Source organism: Vicugna pacos, unplaced genomic scaffold (assembly GCF_048564905.1).
Source record: "Vicugna pacos unplaced genomic scaffold, VicPac4 scaffold_19, whole genome shotgun sequence".
NCBI classification, from domain to species: Eukaryota; Metazoa; Chordata; class Mammalia; order Artiodactyla; family Camelidae; genus Vicugna; species Vicugna pacos.
In genome coordinates this window covers 25106186-25129633 of record NW_027328740.1, presented here as the reverse complement: position 1 = coordinate 25129633, position 23448 = coordinate 25106186, and the positions used below count along the sequence as shown (strand labels likewise).

Below are 23448 nucleotides of genomic sequence, written 5' to 3'. Positions count from 1 at the left end.
CTAGAAGAGCTGTTCCTGAGGGTTCCTGGGACCCTCCAGCCCCTCTCAAGGTTCTCAGATCCTGGGTCTAAATTTCTATCTGCCTCTTTTGGTGTACGGCCACCTGTGTCTCGTGGTCACGGGTCACATTATTGCATGACTTGGCATGTTCTTAGTGCTCGTCCTCCACCCCTGCACTAGACTCCCAAGATGTTCCCACTGACCCTTGGCTCCCTGGGTGGCTCAGGGGGCCCTAAGTCTGCACCCTTCACTCTCCTCCTCTACCCCCACCTCTGGGGCCACCCCTAGGTGGACTTGGAGGTGTTTGTAAATGAGTCTTACACAAGGACATGTCTGGACAAAGCAGGACCCCACCCCCGGAAAACTCACCTGCTCCCTTCTCAGAAGAGGACCCCACAGCCCCACATTGCCTCCCAGGGGTCTACTCAGGACACAGTCCCCCAGTTCTGGGCAAGGTGTCTCCCTGGAATCCTTGCTTCCAGGAAGAGTCTCTCTGTCCTTCTTCAGAGTTTAGAGGTGTTCCCATGTCCCTGACCACCAAGATGCCCAGCACAGTCCCTTCAGTGACCTGGAGAGACAAGTAACTTATGTGGCCACAGGTCTCACAGGACACACCTGCTGGGACCCCAGGCTAAAGGGCTGTCCTTCTGCATTCTCAGGTGTGGCTCCCGTGGTAACTTTTTGCAGGGGGCCCAAACGGGGAGTGTGGCCCAAAGCAGTTCATGGGGCTCTCTGGGCAGGGAAGACTTGGGCCAGGTGGCCTTGCCTGGTTTCCCTGCTGGGCCACTCTGAAAACCCCCGCTCCTCTGGCTGTGGCTGGAGGCCCCTCAAACCTCAGGGCGGGGCTCTTTCTCTCAGCCTCCACTGACTCCAAAGCCACGCTGGTGCTGGCGAGGGGAAAGAGCTTTCTTGCCTTCTTTTGGCCAAGTTGCCACAGGTGGATGCTGCGGGGAGCTGGAGAGAGAGGTAGCACTTGCTCAGCTGTGAGTGGTTAAGCAATTTGACACCCTGTCAACTAGCCTTAAACATTGGAATGAGGTCTTTCCCGGTAAAGCTGGAAGTTACTTTCAGTAACTTGTCTAAAGATTTCTTTTTTTTTTCCACTTAAAGACTCATAAAACCTCTCCCAGGTCATTCCTGGTATGGACCATTATCCAGGGATCAATCAGGAAATGCAGGAGGAGAGGGGTGGGGGTGGGGGAGAGGGGAGGTTAGATCAGAGCCCACGGAGAGGAGATGCCCCTCCCAGGAGCCTCACACTGGGCAGTGGCTTCTGGCATCCAGCTCTCCTGTTCTCAGGCCCATTCCATCTGCGGGGTTTTCCAAAAACATAATGGTGGAAGGGCCATGGAGGACACCTAGAACTTCCAGAATAGACAGGGGGAGCAGAGTTACCATGCTGGCCCTGGGTTTGGAGACAGACCTGCAGTGGAGACCACAGGCTTCTGAGAAGCCAGTTTCGAAATAAAGGCAGTATGCACTGGAATACCCGGCTCGAGAGAGTGCTTCATCATAGACATGTAATTTACATAGTTCTCACCACTAAATTCTGTGTTCCCAACACGCTACATGAATGACGGCTTCAACACACATTCATTTCTGAGATGTGAAAAAGTGTAGAGCCGCTCTTTCATCCTGCATAATGGGCATGGCTACACTTAAGAACACTTACCAAGATTTCTCAGCAAGAGCCAATTTCGAAATAAAGGCAGTTTGTGCAGGAAAACCCTGTTGGAGTGAGGGCTTCCCCATACACATGTAAGTTATAGAGTTCCCCTCACCATGAAACGCTGTTCCCAACATGCTACATGCATGAAGGCTTCGACACACATTCAGTTCTAAGCTGTTAGCATGTGGAGAGCCGCTCTTTCATTCAGCACAAAAGGCATGGTTACACCCAGGAAGATTCACCCAGATTTCTCAGCTGCTTCCTTCAGCCAGATTCAAAATAAAGGCAGTTTGTGCTGGGAAAGCCTGTTGGAGCGTGTTCAGAGCTGTTTCGGGCTCTGTCCCAGCTGGAGGGTGCAAAGCCCAACCTCCAGAAAGAGGGACCAGGACCCCACCCGCCAGGTGGTGTTGCCTTTGTAGGGGAACAGTGATCTTTGGGTAAGATATATTGCGGCTCTCTCTAAAAACTGCTTTGACTTAAGTTTGCATCCTAGTCACCAGTTCCAGGACAACAGAAAAGGCATACCCTACATCCCTTTGCACTCAACTCTTCCCAAAAGAGCAAATATTTGTCCATGAAAATACCAGCTGCTCTTCTAAGGCCCACTAAATACCCAGCAGTGTGGGCGGTGCACTCTTGATCAGGGACAGGTGGAGAGGGAACAGCGGTCCTCCAGCAGGCTTGGCCTGGTGTGGCAGCTGCGCTGTGGGTGCGTGGTGGGGAGGGAATGCAGGGAATCCTGTTTGAGGGGCCTCTGTGCACGCCTGCATTATAGTCTGAGGTTTCATACAAAGGCTCCAGGCATCCTAACTGGTCAGATACAGCCCCCACCCTTGGGCTGGAACCACCAGGAGATAAGTACCTGTAACAGGGACGGTGCCTGGTGTGGGGAGAGGTCATGGGACCCTCCGGGGGCAGGGGCGGTGGTGCTGGGGAAGGCAGGGGATGCAGTGAAGGGTGGAGGGAGCAGGGTCCTTTGCTTGGGGGTGTGAGTTCTTTGGGAGACCACAGGGAATGGCACACATCATCCCCACCCTATACCCCAAATTCCTAGCCCCGCCAACACAGGGGCTGCTCTGCACCCTCTCAACGTGGCTCTCCTGTAAGACCGCACCCAACCAGGCATCTGGCACCCTGCCCTACCTCCCCTCTTGGGACAGATCCCGTCTTCTTGGAAACTGCCTAGCAGCGCGTATTCAAGGCCGGCAGCCGGCCTGGCGGATCTGCACTTCAGGTGCCCTACCTGGCCAGACGTGCCTGCCTGGGCTCAGTCCTCTATCTTGCCCACCGGTAGCCTGGGTCCACTTCCGGTGCAAGCGGAGGCCGCGGAGCCCTGGCTGAGCCCCGCACAAGGACAGGTGAGGGTGCCCCCACCCCTCCGCCCCGCCGCCCCGCCGCCCCGCCCACTGTTGGCAGCATTGCCCCAGCCTCCGGCCGGTGCCACCTGCAGCTGAGGACCTCCGCGCGGCCCCGCCCGCCCCGGCCCCACCCAGCTGCCCCATAAGCCTCCCCCCACCCCCGTCCTGGCCGCGCCCTTGCTCCCATTGGCTCCGAAAGTTCTGCTCTCGCACGTCTAACCTCGGGAGGACGCAGACGCAAGCGCTAGGGGAGGGCCCCGCGGCGTTGCCATGGATAAAGACACCGCGCTCCTCGCGGGCTGGCGTGCGCTTCTGGGGCAGGCAGCGGGCTCCGGAAGTGTGCAGCTGCCCGGGACCATGGCGGTGTTTGCTGCTGGGGATGGCGGCTTGCTTGGCCGGGCCACTAGTTCTGGCCGCGTCAGTCGGCGGCCGACATCCTTTCTGGGGCGGCGTCTCACAGACGGTAAACGTACGGCAGCGCCGTTGGCGGGGCCAGTGGACATGGACCGGGGTGGGATCCGGGTTGGTGTGGCGGCCGGGGAGGGCTGTGGTGCCGGGGAGCGGGTTGGGGCGGGGGGGACAGGGCTGGGGCACAGCCTCCGGCTTTCCTCCCCCTCGGGCTCTGGGGCTTGGACCGCGACTCCGGGTAGCCCTGCGTGGCCGCGGCCTCCCAGAACCCCTGGGAAGGGCAGGTGGAGGACCCGTCTTTTATGAAGCGGGGCCTTACCCGCGTTTTGAAGAGCCCCAGAATCAGATGTTGGAATAGGGTGGTTTATCAGCCTTGTATATCAGCAGGGAAATTTCAGTTCCATCCAGATGTTGGCTCCTTCGCTAAAACTCAGGAATAAGACAAGGGTCAGTGTCAATTAGCAGTTATCTAGGGCTTGACTCAAAATAGACTGTGCGGGGTGTAGAGATGGTAGATGGGCCCTCCCTTTCAAGGTTGGTAGTCTTCTGGGATTAGAGGCCTCAGTTGAGGATTACATCCTCATCTGCAGTAATGGAGGTTGTGGGAAACATTAACACAGAGAAGGGAGGGGTGTTGCTGCGGTAACTCATTAAAGAAGCCAGGACACTTGCCTGGCTCTTGTGTAGGAGAGTCTCGCCTAGGGTAGGGCAGCAGTTATCAAAGTGAGTCCGAGGCCCCTGAGATGCAAGACTATTTTCGTAGGAACGCCGGGAAGTCACCTGCCTTTTGCACACTCTTGCACTCCCGAGTTTCCTGTGGGGTTTTCCAGGGAAAACCTAGTCTGTGATATCACAAAACAGGTAATGTAGAGGCAGATAGAATTAAGCTCTCACCAGTCCAAAAGAGATTCTCAGAAATTAAAATCACTGCTATTCCTCTCATTAATGATTTTTGTTTAGAAAAATATACTTATTTTTTGCTTAAGAGTATTAATGGTATCATGTAGTAGGTTGTTATTATTTTTAAGTGAACTCATAAGCATTTTTTAAAGTTCTTATTTAACTTCTAACACAGGAACTATTGATAGATTTAACCCACATAAACAGCAGCCTTTTGAAGTCCTCAGTATTTAAGAGTGTACAGGGGTCTTTAGGCCAAGAAGTTTGAGATTCCCTGGAGAACGGGTGCTCAGGTACTAGTCAGGTGCTTAGCGTTGATAGACAGATGCCAAGATGTCTTCTACATGTGCTCCCGGACTCGAAATAATTGGCCACACAGAGATCGGTGGGCAGTGCCTCCACTATACAAACCAGAAGCTGCTGAACGTGTCTTGAGTCTAGGCCATGTGCTGTGCAGAGATTCCCATTGTATCTGTTCTATCTAAGCCGGGATTCCTGTGCAGAGACCTGGCTCTGAAGACCCGCTCTCCTTTGCTCCCTGCCAGGTACCTTCTGTGTTATGTCAACCCTCCGGAGGGCTTCAGCCTCCGTAGGGGCGTCTGTATCCACATCGCCTTCCTCCTGAAGACCCTGCTGAAAATGGAAGAGTCGGTGCTGGTGATACCCCCTTGGGGCCGCCTCTACCATTAGCAGAGCCTGGACATCCACCAGGACCGGATTCCCTGGTCTGACTTTTTTGATCTCTCAAGTCTCAACAGAAACATCCCTGACAATGAGTATGAACAGTTCATTGCAGGTGAGATGGTGATCGTTTAACTGGGGCCAGACGGTTTTTGTTCTGGTTCCGATGTGAACATCGGGCCGTCTTGCTTCGGGTTTGTCAGTCTGCTTAGGGGCCGTGCTCATGTTTCCTGCACTGCAGGTGAATTTGGTCTTTCCACAGTTTTTCTCAGGAAATATATCTGAAGTGTATGAGCTCTGTGTTCCCTCCCCTCTGAAAACCCTGGCCTTCTGGTGAGATGGAGCGGTGACAAGGAGGCCACTGCCACAGAGGCCTTGTCCCAGCAGGACTCGCTCCCTGGGCAGTAAGGGCCATTCTTACCTGAAGGAAAACACGATGTATGTGTACCATGGGCCACGTGCTGGAGAAGGTATGTAACCTCTCATTCAGTATAATTTGGTCCTGCTCAAGCTTCCCATTTTACTTTTTGTAGGAGGTAAGATTTGAAGATTTTCTTTGAATACAGCTATTTAGAGCTTATCTTTTTTTTTAATTGAAATGTGGTTGATTTACAATGTTTAGTTAGTTTCAGATATACAGCTGTTTTGTTAGTTTCAGGTATACAGCATAGTGATTCAGTTGTACATATACATAGTCTATTCTTTTTCAGGTTCTTTTCCATTATAGGTTGCAAGATACTGAACATTTTCCCCTGTGTTCTACAGTGAATCCTTGCTGTTTGTCTGTTTTACATATAGTAGTTTGTAATTGTTAATCCCAAACTCCTAAGTTTGTTTCCTAAGTCTGTGAGTCTGTTTTTGTTTTGTAAATAAGTTTATTTGTATCTTTTTTAAAAATTCCACATATAAGTGGTATCATATGTTACTTGTCTTTCTCTGTCTGAGTTATTTCACTTTAGTGTGATAATCTCCAAGTCCATCCATGTTGCTGTAAATGGCATTATTTCCTTCTTTGTTACAACTGTGTAATATTCTTTTATATCTAAATACTACATCTTTACCAGTCATTTGTCAGTGGGCGTTTAGGTTGCTTCTATGTCTTGGTCATTGAAAACAATGCTGCTGTGAACATTGGGGTGCAGGTATATTTTGAAATTAAGGTTCCCTCTGGATATATGCCCAGGAGTGGGATTGCTGGATCAAATAATGTCTTTTTTTAGTCTTTTGTGGTATCTCCATATTGTTTTCCACATTGGCTTCACCAAACTACATTCCCAGCAATAATGTAGGAGGGTTCCCTTTTCTCCAAGCCTCTCCAGCATCTATGGTGAGTGGATGTTTGAATGGTGGCCATTCTGAGTAGTGTGAGATGATAACTTATTGTAGTTTTGATTTGCATTTCTAAGATAATTAGCGATATTGTGCCTTTTTTTCATATGCCTATTGGCCATTTGTATATCTTCATTGGAGAATTGCTTGTTTAGTTGTTCTGCCCATTTTTGGATTGGGTTGTTTATTTTTTTTTCTTATTAAGTTGTATGAACTATTTTTATAGTCTACAAGTTAAGCCATGTTCAGTCTCATCTTTTGCAAATATTTTCTCACATTCCATAGGTTGTCTTTTCATTTTGCTTATGGTTTCTATTGCTTTGAAATAGCTGATAGGTGTAACTAGGTCCCATTTGTTTATTTTGGCTTTTATTTTCTGTTGCTTGGGTGGATTGCCCTAGGAAAACACTGCTGAGATATATGTCAAATAATGTTTTGCCTATGTTTTCTTCTGAGAGTTTTTTAGCGTCTTGTCTAATGTTTAAGTCTTTAAGCCATTTAGAGTTTGTTTCTTTTTTGGTCTTTTTTTTTTCAACTCTATTATATGCTTTCGATTTGTGGTTACCCTATTTTTCAAGTATATCAACCCATTATCATATCTATTTCCTTTAGACTGATAATCACGTAGGCTCCAACACATCCTAAGAATAATGAGAAAAAGGAAAAAGAAAGAGAAAAAAATCTATCTTTTCTTGCTACCATCTCCCTTTCCCACCTTTTTGTATTTTGATATACTTTTTCTTTTTTACATCTTCATGTTTATTGTCTTGTAACTCGTTATTTCATTTCCAATGATGGTTTTCCCATTTCTATAGCATCCTGCTTCCTTTCTGTTTAGAGTAGAACCTTTTAATGTCTCTGTTTGGTTCCATAATGCTGAATTATCTCCCTAACCCCCTCCCCCCTGAGCCTCTGAATACTCAGTACAGGGAAGCCAAACCATCCTAGCCTTCATCAGTCTTGGGATGCAATCTTCAGAGTGGGAAAGAAGAATCATTGAAAAATAATATTCTGTTTGTTGCTTTCTACCCTTGCCCAGAGAGTGAGAATCACCTCTGAAGGCGGAGGAAGAAAGATGGGGGCATGGGGCACAAAGTCTTTTCTCCTTTTGCTACTGAAAAAATGATTTCTTTTGTAATTAGTGATGATGCCCTTTAAATTGGTAAGATCGAGATTCCACAGCTTCAGCGCCTGTGAATAACCAGCTGGGAGAAAGCTCTCCAGGGCCCCTGCAGTGGGAAAGGCAGCCCCTCTGAGCACCTGTTGTTCTGTATTCTTCCGGCCTCCACACAGTTTCGCTAGGCACTGTGCAGGACGATGCAGTTCCCCAAGGTGGAGGACTGGGAGACCCCTGCTTGGTGGCAAGCCACAGGAGCCCACACTTGAAGGACAAAATGAAGAGTAGTGGGGCGGGCATAGGAACAGAGGATGGTTGAGACCCAGGATAGTTTCCTGGAGGCCAGCAGGTGAGACTGGCGGGGCAGATGGGGCCCTGGTGCATGGGCAGTCCTTGAGGGATCTGAAGCAAAGATATGAACCAAGATACTGGATTCGTGTGGGGGTAAATCGCCCCCTGGAGGCCACGTGGCAGTGCAGCGAGCCCAGGAGGAGAGGGCATTTCCCCAAAGTTGGGTTGACAGATCACAACCAACTCACTGGGAACCGAGAGGTACAGAGATATTGTTAACTTTTTGTCCCTTTTCCTGGAAAAAAAATTGCTTCCTGTTGAATAGCCTGTGTAGTTAGTGAGAATTAAAGACATGAAGTAACATTTCCTCAAAAGTCATCCATTGTGCAGTTGTTAATAATGGTCAAATGCAAACTTGAATAGATTAAATCAAACAGTCATCATCGTATTTTAAAATCTTTTAAAATAAAAAATCTTACTGTCTTTGTTCTTCATTTCAGGGTTCACTTGGTGATAATAGTAACAAAAGCAACAGCAAACCTTTAAAGAATTCTGTCCTGCTGTTCCAGGAACTCTGTGTTCATGACAAACCAATGAGGTGGCACTTTACAGGAAGGACAGTCATTAATCACACAGCTAGTAAATGGCAGGGGTGGGACTTGAACCCAAGCTGTCTGACCCCAGAGCCCCCTCTCAGGCCCTTCAGTGCAGCTCATCACTTGGTATGCCCAACAGAGGCCAGCATTAAAGAGCAGCATGACCTTGGCTGCTTGGCCTCTGTTTCTTCATCTGTAGAATGAGGGTGTGGGCAGTGAACTCTGTGAGCTCAGTGGTCACTTCCTCCAGCTCTGCTATTCTACTGCTTTGAGTTAATTTAAGAAGTATCCGAGCCCCTGAATGGCCCACCCATAGGCTGGCGCTTTGCTAGGCCGTGGGTTACGGAGAAAAATAAGATCAGCCTGCTTCTCCAAGGAGCCTGTGTCCCTCCACGGCAAACGGCTTTGAGGCCCAGGCTCCCTCGCTGGCAGTCGGGGACTGGGCAGGAATGTCTGATAGAAGATGGAGGCAGAGCCCCTCCGGGAACAGTGGTGGCCACAGAGCTATCAGGAGCGGGAGCATCTGTCCAGGCTGCTGAGAGGGGGGCCCTCATGAGGCCAGTAGCCCCCCCAAACTAAGCCCTCAGGACAAAGATCCAGCCATTCCTGCAGTGTCACAACAGAGCCAGTCCATCCTCATCACTGTGCCCCTGTGCTCCTTTGTCCTGGGGCCTCTCTTCCCCCTACACCCAGAAGACTCATCTCTCTCTCTTCTCTGAGTGTCCCCTCACTTCACCCATGGTCCCTGCTTCCTAGGCCACCATCTCTGGAGTTGACGATTTGCCCCCTCACACTCTCCGTTTGATCAGGAGCCTGGGTTGACCTCCTTGTGCTCACTTTCCCCCATGAGGTGATTTCTCCTCCTCTCTTGGGAACACCTGGAAAACCCAGTCCATTCCTAGCAGTGCCTGCCACCCTGGCCTCCCTGCTCATCTGCCTCAGTCAGGAGCAGCTGGACCACCAACTCTGTATTGCCTCACCGCCTACCATCAAGACGTCAATGTTGATTCTCCCTCCACCACCCAGTATGGTCATTGTAGGGTCTTCTTCTCCGTCAGCCTGAGCCAGACACCTCCCATTCACCCTACCCCCGGGCTCATACCCGGGCGTGTCTCCACCCCAGGTCCAGCCTCTCTCCTTTATGTGCCCAACTCTAGCCATCCAGCTGCTTCTCCACCAGCCTCGTTGGCCCTCCTTCACCCTCACTGGGGCATCATGCACTGACTCCTCTGCTTTCCTACCTGTCCACGTTCCTCTTACTTCCACTTCCCCACCTTCCAGCTCTGCATCCACAGTCAGCACTCTCTTTATGACAAACAAAACTCCCTTGACCCTTGATCTTTTCATTTCCTCACCAGGATGACTTCCATCTCGGTTCACCCAGCTCTATTTGTTCTGAGCCTGCAGGCAGCAGGCTCTCCCAGCACAGATTTCTAAGACTACAAATCAATGCCCAGCATGTTGCCACTGCCAGGCAATCCTCCAGGATTTCTCTAGTGAGCACATTTCCCCACTTGCCACACAGTGGTGTCAACATTCTATGCTCTCTGCACACCTCTAAGCTTCCCTCTGTCTCTTCCCTGACTCCCAGCAGATGGCCTTGCCTCCTGCTTCAGAGAGAATGACATGTTACTTGAAGGGAACTCGCTCACCTGCAGCAAATCTGCTCACCTCACCTTTTATCTGTCCCTCTCCCACCTGGACTCTAGCTGTAGTTGTTCTTAATTTAGTGAGTTTAGTTGACATATATATACACAGTTAAAAGCTTAGCACACTATAGGCTACCTTCTTGGGCTTACTTTTTCAATTTAACATAGGGTGTATGATGCATCCACTTCGTTGCATGTACCTGCAGTTCATTTGTTTTAACTGATCTTAAATGTTGTGTGTGTGACAGTAACACAAGGCAAGTGTAAGCCAGGATTCAGGATGCTGGTTACTTCCTGTGAGAAGAGGCCTAGGGCAGGATAGGACACAGTATGTCACTGTCAATAGTCCTGTTCTGGTGCTGGGTGACAGGTTCACAACTGTTTCTTATAATATTAATTTTAATACATAAATACTTCTGACAGGCACCTAAGGTGAGAATGTGTCATGAGCCAAGATATACAATGGATAATATTACATCATTATTGTTATGTAATCTTGTTATAAAATATAATATTCATAATCCTACATTGTTATGTGTTATATATTATATAGATGCATGAATTATATATTATGTATATAAATAACTACATATGTATTATATACTATCTGATAATAAATTAACAGAACATAACATGCTAGTATATCTACTATTATGTATTATTTAATAAATAATATACTATATCCTGTTATATGACATGGCACCTAATCTTTAATCAAATAAAAATATGTCACTATATGTAATGGTAATTAATAAAATTAAATGAAAATGCCCGCAGCTTTTAACGCCAACACCGCTCCAGCTGTCACTGTCTATCTTCTTCCCTTTCATGGTCGAGGTCCTCACGGTGCTATCTGTTCCCCTTTTCATCTCGTTATCCTGAACCTTCCCCCCCCTCCCATCCCATGCTGCCTTCTTCCCCGTGGTCCCTCTAGTCACCAGCGGCCTCTGGGGCACTGATTTCAGGGCAGTGTCTCAGGCCCAAGCTCACCCGCCTGTCCTCCACCTCTGCCACTGCTGGTGGGGACAGGGCGGGGGGCAGAGTGCACCTGTTGTCCTGGAAGAGAATACAGCACAGACTCCGTGACCAGCAGGAGGTGTGGCCGGAACCTGCAGGACTGGGGGGAGAGCCAGACTGTCTGCATCCAGACCGGGGGCACTTGGAGTGTGAAGAAGCCCAGTCCTCACTGCCCCTGAAGTGAGGAAAACACCCTCAGGTGAGTTAAAGTGCTTATGACCTAGGTCTGTTGGCTGCAAAGGACAAAGGGGTCCCTAAGGGGAGGTTAGTTGATGTTCCAGGCCCCACAAAGGCCCTAAGGGCTGGCGGGGAAGCAGGCTGGACGCTCCACTGGACCCAGTGTCCCCTCGGGGGTGGGGCCTTCCGGAACAAGCAGAAAGCCCTCAGTCTCTTGGGGAACGCGGCAGTGTGGGAGCATCCCTGCAGTGAGTCAAGTGACGTCAGGGCCTGTGGGATCCGTTTTTATGGCCACATTGAGCCACAGCAGAAGCCACAGCAGGAGTGGATTCCTGTCTCTCCAGCTGACATCCTCGTGTCTGAGTGCCAGGCTTCAGACCCGATCCCCTGGGGTGCTAGGACAGTTATACACAGAGGCGGCTCGGGGAGGCCTCAAGAGGGCTGTACTGGCCTTGCTGTCGACATGATTACACAAAGATCAAACAATCCATCGATGGGAAGAAAATAAGAACCATGGTCACATCTGGACCGCAAGCTTAGATGTGGTATATGGGTGATATTTATCGACAATCTGGCGAGGATCTGGTCAAAGCTAGAGGCCAAGGCAGCAAACCGGTAGTGACACTAAGGAACATCGTGGTGCAGAGGCTGGATTGGGGGTCTGAAGGCTCCTCCCAGGAGGAGCCTCAGTGTTTGGGAGGTGGCTAATGTGCCTGCTTCATGTCACTAGCAAGTGATGCCACCTGCGGAAAATCAGCTATAATCCTGAGCCGGGTCAGCCCTGGGTGATGTGATAAAGGCTCCTACAAGAGGAGGCGCCAGACGGATAGTGAACCAACCAACAGGCTGATGAGTTTCTGGCCTGTGTTTATCGTGCTTTCGCAGCCAAGAATGAGGAGAGAGTTGAATGGTTCACCATGAAGATTTTAACAACTTAAGAGAGTTCCGTGTCTCACTGCATTTCAGTGTCACCCGGAGGAATTCAAGAGGTGTTTAGACCCAGAAGGGACTAACAGCCTCTTGGTTCCTCATCAACCTGACAAACCCACCAGCCCTCTATGGCCAGACCTTGGCAAGTGCCTTCCCTTGTTCTAACAAATCCCTTTCCACTCACGCCTGTGGTATGCTTTTATTTTTGTTTAATTAATGGGAATGAAGATACCTTACAGCCTCTTCAGATCTTTCCTTAGGCCTTCTGCTCTTAGACCCCGGCAAGGGGGCCCGCTGCCCTGGGTCCTGCACTGCAGAGGGTCCCTCTGGCCCTGACACTTCCTCTGGCCACGCCCTCCATGGGGTGGAGTCAGCAGGGCCAAGGGGGCAGGGTCATTGGCTCCATCCCATGCTCTAGAAGCCCAGGACCCCAGATGCCCTGTCTCAGCAGCCCCTGACCCATTCCTAGTGCCTGCACCGGCTCTCCCGGAAGCTCAGATTCCCAGGACTCACAGAGAGGCCAAAGGGCAGCTGTATGTATGGAGTGTATGAGCAGATCCCGAATGTGAGTTTTGAGTGTCCCCCTGTGAACATCCAAGGCCACTTGTGGCAAGGGATGGACCCAGCATTGGGAAGAAAAGGATCAGGCTAGTGGTCAGAGACTGGGAATCAGCTCTCCCCACACGCTCACTTTCTTTGCCGGACTCCCCTGTGTCTTGGAATTCTAAATTTGAACCTGGTCTTCCCCCTTATAATGAACGTATATTTGTAAAGGCAGGACTTTAGAACCTACTGCACTTAACATGTTTACATGTACAGGATGTGAGCTCCCAGGTATGCTCTGGCCTGCACTTCCAAAGGTCCAGAGCAGTTATGTTGGCTCTACTGAGACTGTAATTGGTAAAGACCATCTCCAGAGAGGAGAGCTCCTGCTTCACGCTCCAAAGTCAGGACCTTCTGAGTGGATAAAACAATGGACACTGTGACCCTCAATTGTAAATTGATTTAGAATAACGCCAAAGTGTGTAAGACGTGTGTGTGTGCACGCGCGTACCTGGGGACGTGTGTTGTACATGACTGTGTGTTTGTGTGTGCTCACGTGCACCTGGGGATGTATGTGGTTCTGTATGTTATGTGTGTGTGTGCGCCTGAGGATGTGTGTGGTTGTGCGTATGTTATGGGTGTGTGGGTGGTACATGACTCCATGTGTGTGTGCCCGTGGGGATGTATGTGGACTAGAGCCAGTGTGTCTGCACGTGTGTTTGTGTGTACGTGCATGCATTACTTTTAATAGTAGAAGCTGTCCTTTAGAAATACGATGTAGTAAAAATTGTATGATGTCCTTTGCTGTATAAATCAAAATTAAAATTATCTTCAATCACCAGAAATTTAGTCCCCCTCAGATTCTGTTTTTTTTCCATATTGATTATGTCTTCATTTTACTGATGAGGAAACTGTAGCTTAGAGATGTTGACTGACTCAACCAAGGGCATGGAGCTCGCGCGCCCAGGGCCAGGACCCAGTCCAAGCCGCACTGCTCCAGAGGCCTGGAGCCCTGCTCATGATCATGCGTGGCCTCTTGGCGGGGGAACAGATTCTGATGGGCTGTGGCCAGCGTGCAGGCTGCCCGTGCCGGGGACTCGGGAAGCCGGGTGGAGAGTACCAGACAGCAGACAAGAGTGAAGGGCTGCTCAGAAGTCAGATAGTTTCCTAGGTCTTGGATGAGGAAGGAGGCTCACTGCTCATCCTTGATCCCTTTGCTGGTGGCCAAAAGGGACCAAGGCCCACGAGAGCACTTCTGGGAGCTGCCTGCCAACACCTGGAAAAGGACTGCTCAGGACTGGCTCTGCAGTAGGAGCAGAGGAAGGAAATGTCGCCTCCTGGTGGACATCCTTTGTGATGGCAGTAGGAGGCCTAGGAGCCTTGGTATCGAGGTGGCAAGGCAAGGTCCTAGTGGATGATCGTTTCCACGTGTCTTAAAAATCATTGCTTCATATATTTTATCCATTTTGTGGTTTATTTTAGGGTGGTAAATATGGTCAGTGTTACTCCATATTACCTAGATTAATTAATTTTTTTATTGTTAATTTTCTCTTCAGTGATTTGGAAGCTATATTGCCTCTTAAAGAAAATTCTCTCTAAATCTTTATAAATCATCTCTAAGTTCATAAATTTTTATGCAATTGGACCAGTATTCCTATAAGAGTCTCAAAAATGAAATAATCTATTAGATCCTGTTCCTCAATAATGATAAATTTAGCATATTTTACCTCTCTGTTGTTCTAAATTGTGTGTGTGTGTGTTTGTGTGCTCCAGTTACTACTTTTTAGACAGTTGCTTTAAGTTTGTTACATTAACAAAGAAAATATAGGTATATACATCTTGGATTTCATTGCTCACTACCACTATTTAATCCCATGTCTTTCCCACTTTTGAGTTATTTACTTATTGGGATTTCCCAATCAACTGGACACATGATTGACTAATTGTTTTTGAGTGGTGGACTTGGAACACTTACATAACTATATGCAGATTTATGTTCTCCTCGTCAACAATTCTCAGAGTGTTGTTGATGGCCCAAGCCTTGTTTTAAATTAAGGCATTGTTTTTCATCACCAAAAAAAAAATTATTAATTTAAGGTGTTGTCTTTTTATGGCTGGCTAGTCTTTTATGGTGAATGGATATTAATAGAGATTTCCTTAACCTTCCTCCTTCTTTTTGCCATAACTCGAATTCATTGAGAAACATGTTTTTACCATTTCTCAGATGGGCTTCAACTTTGACTTCTGCTTTAAACCATCACCCCACTCTTTTTCTCCATGCTTATTCCTGAAAAAGTGAGCTCTCTATTGGTTTATAGGTGGTTCCCGTCAAAGATTTGTGACTCCCTGTCCAAAGTTCCAAAGGAAGAGAAAAGGAAAGATTCCTGTTTCTGGTGGTTACATTTTGTCAGGTTAGAGATCTAGTTATCCATGTGGCTGCAGTGGAATCTGCAATATCTTGGCTCAGAGTTTCGTTTTTCTGGCTTACTAGGGGAACCGCATTAGCTGGGGTCACGTCGCTGTGGCCGTTGTCAGGATCCTGGGACTGAGGCAGCCCCTTTGCCTCCTTGTTATTTTGATCTTGCAAACTGGGTCCCAGTTATGTGAACCCTGCACCTGGTGGCCAGGATCGCCCCACACGTGACGTGTACCCAGTTCCTTGGCGTCCCTCACTGCTGTCAGCTAGTTCCAGTAAGAGTACGTGATGGCTTCCACTACTGTCCTTCCTCCATCCTCTCCAGGCAGGCCCTCCTTTCCCACTAGTTGGCCCTAAACCTTCTCTCCTGCTCTACATACGCTGACGGAATTCCTCAGGGTTTCCAGCAGGTAGATGGGTCTCTTCTATGTTTGGACCCCTTCAGTGCTTGCAGTGAAAATATAGGATGTGGGAAGGAGGAGCTTGGGGATTCTCCATATCTAGGGCCTCCCTATCCAGCAGATTCAACTAACGGTGGATTGAAAATATTGTTGAAAAAACAGAGTTTCAAAAAGCAACACTTGAATTTGCCATACACTGGCAACTACTTACATAACATTCATGTTGTATTAGATACCATGAGTAATCTAGAGATAACTTAAAGTACACAGGAGGACACAGTGAAAGAGAAAGTGACAACAAATACATGTGTATACTCATGTATAACTGAAAACTTGTGCTGTATGCTGGAATTTGATACAACTTTGCAAAATGACTATAACTCAATAAAAAAAGTTTGTATATATATATAAAAGTAGATGGGGGGATGTACATGAGTCCCATGCAAGTCCTATGTCATTTTATACAAGAGGCGTCAGCATCCATGGATGTTGACTTCAGGGTGAGTCCTGGAACCAGTGCCCCATGGTTACCAAGGGATTACTGGAAGTCCAGGCTCCTTATCCCAGCCTGCCATGTCCCCACATGGTCTGACTCCTACCTGTACCACACTTCCCTTGTCACTCTCCTCCAGCCCTGGCAGACTGCCCTCTGATTCTTGAACAGGCCACACTCACTGCACTTCATGTCTGGCCCTTAGAAATACCCATTACTTTCTGAGCATGGCTCTGCTTTCACAAGATGGGCTGCATTGTCACTAGAGAAGTCAGTGTGGAGGTTCCTTTAAAAACTGAAAATGGACTTAACTCATGATCCAGCCTTCCCATTCCCGGGCATATGTCAGAAGAAAACTCTAATTCAAAAAGTCACATGCACCTCAATGCTCACAGCAGCAGTATTTATAATAGCCAGGACATGGCAACAACCCAAATGTCCATTGACAGGTGACTGGATAAAGAAGTAGTAGTATATTTATACAATGGAATACTACTCAGCCATGAAAAAACAAATAATGTCATTTGCAGCAACATGGATGGACGTAGAGATAGTCATTCTAAGTGAAGTAAACCAGAAAAAGAGAAAAATGCCATATGATATCACTTATATGTGGAATCAAAAAAAGAAACATATGAACTTAAATACAGAAGATAAACAGACCCACAGACATAGAGAAACAAACTTACGGTTCACAGGGAGAGAAGGAGATGGGAATGGATAAATATGGGGATTCGAAAAGTGCCCCTCTTGGGGAGTGATGGAAATGTTAGCTATCTTGATCGTGGTTATGGTTTTCTGGGTGTAGACATTTATCAAATTCACCAAGTAGTACATGTGAAATATGTGTATTTTATTGTACAGGTATCATACCACAATAAACGTGCCCTTAAAAAAAAAACAGGAAAACACTGGCAGCATTTTGTCCTACGTTTTTATGTGTCTTAAGTGAGTGGGTCTTCAAGATTCTGGTCTGCCATATTTTCTGAACCAGAAGTGCCCTCCTTCCCTTTTCTTTGGTAAACTGTCAGTGGGTGGCATTTATTCCCATGGCTTCAACTGCCCTCTGTCCAATGATTAACTGTCAAATCTTTTCCAGCATGGACATCTCAGTTCAGTCCCAGAAATATATTTCTAATTGACAAGTAGACATTCACATTTGGTTAGCACATAAAAATCTCAAGCTCTGTTTGTCTGGATTTACACTCGCCCAGAACTAGTTTTACTTTTTTAAACAATGGCATCACTGTCCCATCTCTTTTCTGTGCCAAACATCTGGGAGTTTTCCTTTACTTTTCCACTCCCTCACCCCCATCAGTACTACAATTCTATTCCTTAATGTCCCCCAACTAAGTCCCTGCTCCTCGCTCCCCACTGCATTAATTCCCACCCCTTTCTAGTCTCCCCAGTGCTGTACTTTAGAGTGAACAATCCACTTTGCTCACTTTTAATGACTAATCTGTGTCACTCTCCTCCTTAAAACCGCAAAGAATTCCACGCTGCGTGTGTGAGGAAGTCCACGCTCTCTGATTTAACGTCACACCTTCTCATCACCTCATTGCTGCTTTTTTTCAGCCTCAGCTTCCGTTAGTTCCTCACAGCCTCTAGCCTCACTGACGTTCCTTCCCTAAGTGCAAAGTGCTCTTAGACATGACCAGGGGTCTGCACGAGACACGCAAGCTGCTGAGAATCCCGTCCCCACCATGCACTCTCCTGGTCTACAGATTTGCTGGAATCCGTCAGATGTCAGTGCAGAAAGCATTTCCTCTCTGACACCTTCCCTATCTTCTAGAACACAGCCCCAGGCAGTGCAAGAGCCCCTCTGAACATATAGTATATATGATGCAAAGTGACTCTTACCACATTGTTTTGAAAATCTATTTAAATTTGTATCTTCCACGACACACTGTGATCTCCTTGAGGGATGGGGGGCTGTGTGGTATTTGTCTAGACAGCTAATGTCTGGCATAGACCCCGGGCCATCGGAAACAGTGTGCTGACTCATCAAGAAGACTTGTCGTCTTTGCGATGTACGAGAGACTACATGCTCTCTGATCTTACACCATCCGGCAAGGGTCAAGATAATTTCACATAGAACTACAGAGGCAAAATATGTGTATTCTTTTCCTCTTTTTGAGCCCTAGATCATAGGCATCCTGGAACGGAGGTGTCACTCAAAGCTGTCTGTCCCCTAGGCTGTTACGCCCAGCTTCAACATATTTTTTGAAGTTGTAGGGATACGTGTACATCACCCCGTCTTAGAGCAAATGGTGCTTCAGCCTGACCAAGTTTAATGTCCATATAAAAATCAGAAATCTTCCAAACTGAAGCCTGAAGAAACATTTCCCTTTTCTCCTTCCAGTCTGTGTGTCATCTGCACCCCACATCCCCACTGCTCATCTGCGTCAGGCCACGTTCTATCTAGAAACATTTCCGATGGGACACTTGGACAAGAACTAATTACAGCAGTAATGAAACTGGTCCCATGAACGTAGGCTCTGCACAACAAGGATGTTTGACGGGAGGCCTCAGCCGCGGCCTGCAGGGTCTGTTCACGTTTTCTGCCTGGCTTCCCTGCAGATGTTGTGCAGAAAATGAAGCCTGCAGTTAAAGTCATAGAAGGCCCAAGAAATCCAGAATAAATGGAGTGAGATTCATCTCCTTTGGAATATTTTTGAAAACCATCCACTAATAAGAAGAAGAGATTTAAGAGGTACGTTTCCGACCAGATGATGTCCAACTGCAGGTGGGTCAGTTTTGTCATTGTTGCTCGCTAGTTGGCTTTCTGCTGCTTCTAACACGCCGCTTTTAAGAGAAGTGGCCTGAGTCGGCCCTCAGAGCAGAAAGGTGAGCTGGGCCTGGAGACAGCCAAGCTCCTCTGCTGTGTAGTGACCCGCTGAGAAGGAAGGGTTGGCCCAGGGCTTCCTCTGACTCTCTCCCTCAGTTATAAACTCTATGAAGGGAAAATGGAACAAAAATCTTAATTCAATATGGTATTGTCAAAGTATAAAAATAATTGTCTTTGGAGGGGATGGTATAGTTCAAGGGGTAGAGTACATGCTGGATTCAATTTGCGGAACCTCAATGTAAAAAAATAATAAGAAAAAATCTTTAAAAAAAGAAAAATAATGAAGAAGAAAAGAGATCTCAAACAACCCCAGTTTAAAAAGAAAAAAAATTCCTTTAAAAATAGTAGTCAGCTAGGTCTTTTGCTAGATTAGGAGTTTGGGATTAACAGGTACACACTACTATGTATAAAATAAATAACCAACTCTCAGGTCCTTAATAAATTATTTCAACCTGAATCCTTTTTCTTTTTTCCCCTAAGCAACCCGTGGAAGCCTCTGAAATTCTCATCTTATAAAAGAATTCATTTAAAGGTGGTTTGAAAGTTACTGGTTAAAACAGTTATTTGTGGTTCCATGAATATAGGTCTAGTAAGAAAGACAGACAGTAAACCAGTAAGCAAATAAATATATGATGTACTACCAGGTACTAATAATTGCCACAAAGAAACATAAAGCATTTTAGGAGGGAAAATGTTTGAATAGGAAATATGTGCATGCTATTCTAAATAATCTGGTCAGATAAGTCCTCTCTGAGGGTAAATAATTTGAACAAAGTCCTGAATAAAGCAAAAGAATAAGCCACGTATGTAACAGACAAGAAAAGCCTCCCAGGCCGGAAGAAGTGTAAGTACTAGACTTGGAGTTAGAAACGCAGCTGTCCTGGTGGGGACCATCGGGGCGGTGAAGATGGGCTGGAGCAGAACGGTGAGAGCTGAGGCTGCAGAGATCGGTGAGGGCCCGGATCACATAGGGCCTTGGTAGGGACTCTGGATATCCTTCTGAATACAATGGAAAATCACAAAAGTATTTTGCAATGCGGAACAACTTGATCTGATTCATACTTTAATAAGACCGTTGTGGGAAACATATGGGGAATAAGCAATGGAAGCAGGGCAAGGTAAGCTGATGGGAAGCCAGTGGGAAGAGTACTGCTGACCTGGAGAGAGACACCGAAGTTGGACTGGGATGATGGCGGGAGACGGGCAGAAAGGGGGACACGAATTAACAGTAACGGTCACAGGCCTTAATGCTCGAGTTGGACACAGACACAGAGTGGTACAGGGTGATGGGTATGTGATATTTGGGGATGAGCCACAGTTTTTGTGCAGAGACCTGACAGGAGAATAAAGTGGGGATGTTGACGTCGGTAAGAAAGGTTGGTGGGTTTTGAATTCCCCCTAGAGTCGCGTCTGTTTCTCTGTACATGACGTCAGCCGAGCAGGGATGGGTGTTCCTACTTCTGCAGAGAATTGCGTGTCCTCCTCATCGACTAATTCGAGAGGCCGACCTGCCCATCCAATTGCAACATCTTGAATCTGCTTCTTTCTATCCAGGAGGAGATTTCCAACTAAGATGCTAATCAAAAATTCCCGTGTCCAGAGTTAGAGATGTGTGCCTTTGGGAGGATCTCAGAGATGCCTCCACAGAGGCTCGGTGTGCTCTCTCTCCCTCAGAGAACACAGTTCCCTTCAGCCCACTGGGTCTCAGCAGAGAAGATTTCACACATAGCCCCTCTCAGGCCCTGGGGACCAACCTCCCGCTTGGCCGAGCTCTGAAAATGAGCACGAGTTCCGGGCAAAGGGCCTTCTCCAGGGGGCCATCTGGCAGATTACATGAGGACAGTGTACAAAAGGGTGGGAGGGTTGATGGTATAAATGCATTTTAATTTTTGCTCTGAAACTGATTCTGTCCTTCTGTTTTGTTAAGCAAGTGTTCTTAGGCCAGACATGATTCTCCTTTTTTCTTTATATTTGATCATCCAAGAGGTTTAGATAGGGGATTTGTTTTAGGGTAAGAATCTTTAAAAAAAAAAAAAACCTTGCAAATAGCGTCTTGTTAGGCATTTTGACAAGTGAATTCTCCAGGCAGTATTGAACCCCATTGTTCCTCCAGGGGGTCTCCAAAGGTATACATGTTCCAAATCTGACCCAAAACCAATGAGACTTTTCTTTTTTTTAAGAACTTCACCATGGGCAAAAGATGTCACTAAAGAAGGTGAGAAAAGAGCAGGTCCCCATAATCCAGAGTCCCTCCCAAAGAGCCCACAGAAGTAAAGAGGAGATGAACGAGAGAAACGTTTTATTTATACACACGCAGGAGCCAACCAGAAAAGTACCTACCATGTTAAATGGTGAAAGTTAAAGGCTTTTTTATCAACCTAACTTAATAGGGAAAAGGGAAAGGAGAGAATTGGCTTCCATGACAGGTTTTCTTCTGCATCTTTTGAATCTCAGTTATTTTCAGCTTAAAGAGGTTTTGTATTAACCGTGGGTTCCATCTGACTTTCCATTCCTCGAACTTTGTTCTTCTTTTTCAAGATTCACTCATGTATTCTGACCCCCTGGATTTTCCACGTGAATTTTAGATTGATTGTCAATTCCTGCAAAATACCACCTGGGATTTGGGTAGGCATTCTTTGAATCCTTAGATCTATTCGTGGACCTTTGTCATCTTAGTAGAATGAAGCCTTCTGCTCCATGAATATGGGATTATTCTCTTTGAATTTAGGTCTTAATTTCTCTCAACAGACTCTCTCATCTATTGTAGTCTTCAGTGTCCAAGTCGGGTACTTCTTGCTCACCTGTATTGGATGCTGATTCAGAAGAGACACGACCTCCTGGAGAACCTCTGCTTCCACTGAGCTGAAATGGAACTGAGTCCTGAGAAGGCTTTAAATTCTTTTAAAAATAGGATTAATGTACTTTAATTACTCCATAGATGAGTAATGAATGGGTCACATTAGCATAGGATTTTAATCCTTTTAGAATTAGTAGAGTAATACAGACACAGTACAAAAAAATGAAATATTGCCTAAAAAAGAAGTGATTTGTAATTCCCACCCACAGCGGTGTCTGTCATGAATGATTTGGTGCTTATGTCTCAGTCTCTGTGTCTCTCAGTATGTCTCTCTCCATCTCTGTCTCTCACACACTCACAATCAGATCAATTTCCATCTATATTGATTTCACACACATGTGGTCGTGCAGATGGGACCCTGGATGCAGAGAGTGGGTCTGCATACTTCCACCCTGAGGCCTCCCTTGACATTGGGTTGAGACCAGGCACCCACTTTTCCAACTGAACAGCATTCATTCATCCACATGAACCAGAACGAATGGACCCCATCCCCTCTACATCAATATTATTGTTGCTTTAATTCCGACTGTTTCAACCAGTGCTGTGATGAACACCCTTGAAAAGGCATCTTTGAATAGGTGTGTAAGGATTTTAGCAGGATGAACTCTAAGTATCAGATCTTCTGAGGAAGAGATGCATCTGTCGCCCTTTGATGCGTCCTGCACCCTGTTCTCCTGAAGAGGAGCGTCCCTTCACTCTTCCCTCCAGGGGATCTGCTGGAGCCTCTGCCTGCTTACATTGTCACCAGGGCTGGTTGTCACCTGACTAAAGAACCGCCAGTGTGATGGTGACCAATGCTGTCTCTGCACTGTTTCCGTCTGCCTCTGTTCTCACCTGAGAGGTCAAGCATCTCTAACACACACTGGCCACCTGCATTGCCTCTCATTGGAACTGCCCATGTCTGTTCTGTTTCTGTTTAGAACACTGAGTTTCAAAAGGATTTTGGACTACAGGAATGGGAAAAATTTCTCCAACCTTGGGTTATGAGGAATGCATTTTCCAGGTTGTGGTTTGCCTTTCAAGCAATTTTTCTGGGCTTTTACTAATTTTTTTGATTCGTTTGGTTTTGTTTTTGCCACAGGAAGAGCTAAGCATCTCCCTTGTGTCTTCTGGCTGTGGTGTCACAGGGGGAACAGCAGTGTCTACCCTGAGATTATGCACAGAGTTACCAAAAGGGCTTCATTTTGTGCATCACATCTTTAATCCCCCTGCATATCCCCTGAAAATAATAAAAATGCTGTTTCAAGTGAAAACAAACAAAAATCCTCAGCCCCAGGTGAAAACATGTGGGCAGGAAGGAAAAAATCCTTTTTTAAAATTTCATTGGCAGGGAACAACCAGTAGAGATAAAGACACGCAAAGAGAAAGAGGACTTGGGGTTGTCAGGGGCTGGGTGAGGAGGGAGGGGAGTGCATGCTCTGGATCCAAGGTTTCACTTTGAGGAAAGAAATAGTGTGAAACTAGATGGTAGTGATGGTCGCACAACATTGTGAATGCCCCTAATGCTCCTGAATTGCACAATTTAAAAGGGGAAAAGTCTACATTTTATTACATGAAACTCTAAAAAGAAAAATAAAGGATGTCATAAATGATGTGAAACAAGCAAAGGAAACTAAAGAAAATGAAACAAAAACATCTCCAGCGGAAGGGACGTCAAGTTTGTGGGGGGACTGACGGTGGAATTTTGGAGAACATTTTGGAGAAGGTGTGGGTGGGTGCAGAGGGGGCTCTACCCCAGGTGGTGGTGATGCCTGAACTGTTTCTCCGT

General features: G+C 46.9%; 2 long non-coding RNA genes across 2 annotated transcripts; one reads left to right on the top strand and one right to left on the bottom strand.

The window, feature by feature from the left end:
* Positions 1 to 297: 297 nt before the first annotated feature.
* LOC140693350 (uncharacterized) lies at positions 298 to 3009 on the bottom strand. The gene is made up of 3 exons (XR_012069106.1): positions 2913 to 3009; positions 834 to 954; positions 298 to 568 (listed from the first exon to the last, which is right to left on the bottom strand). It is a non-coding gene; the product is annotated as an uncharacterized lncRNA (long non-coding RNA).
* A 2040-nt stretch (positions 3010 to 5049) lies between these two features.
* On the top strand, positions 5050 to 8403 carry LOC140693355 (uncharacterized). Its single transcript, XR_012069112.1, has 3 exons — positions 5050 to 5131; positions 5279 to 5486; positions 8254 to 8403. It is a non-coding gene; the product is annotated as an uncharacterized lncRNA (long non-coding RNA).
* Positions 8404 to 23448: the final 15045 nt, after the last annotated feature.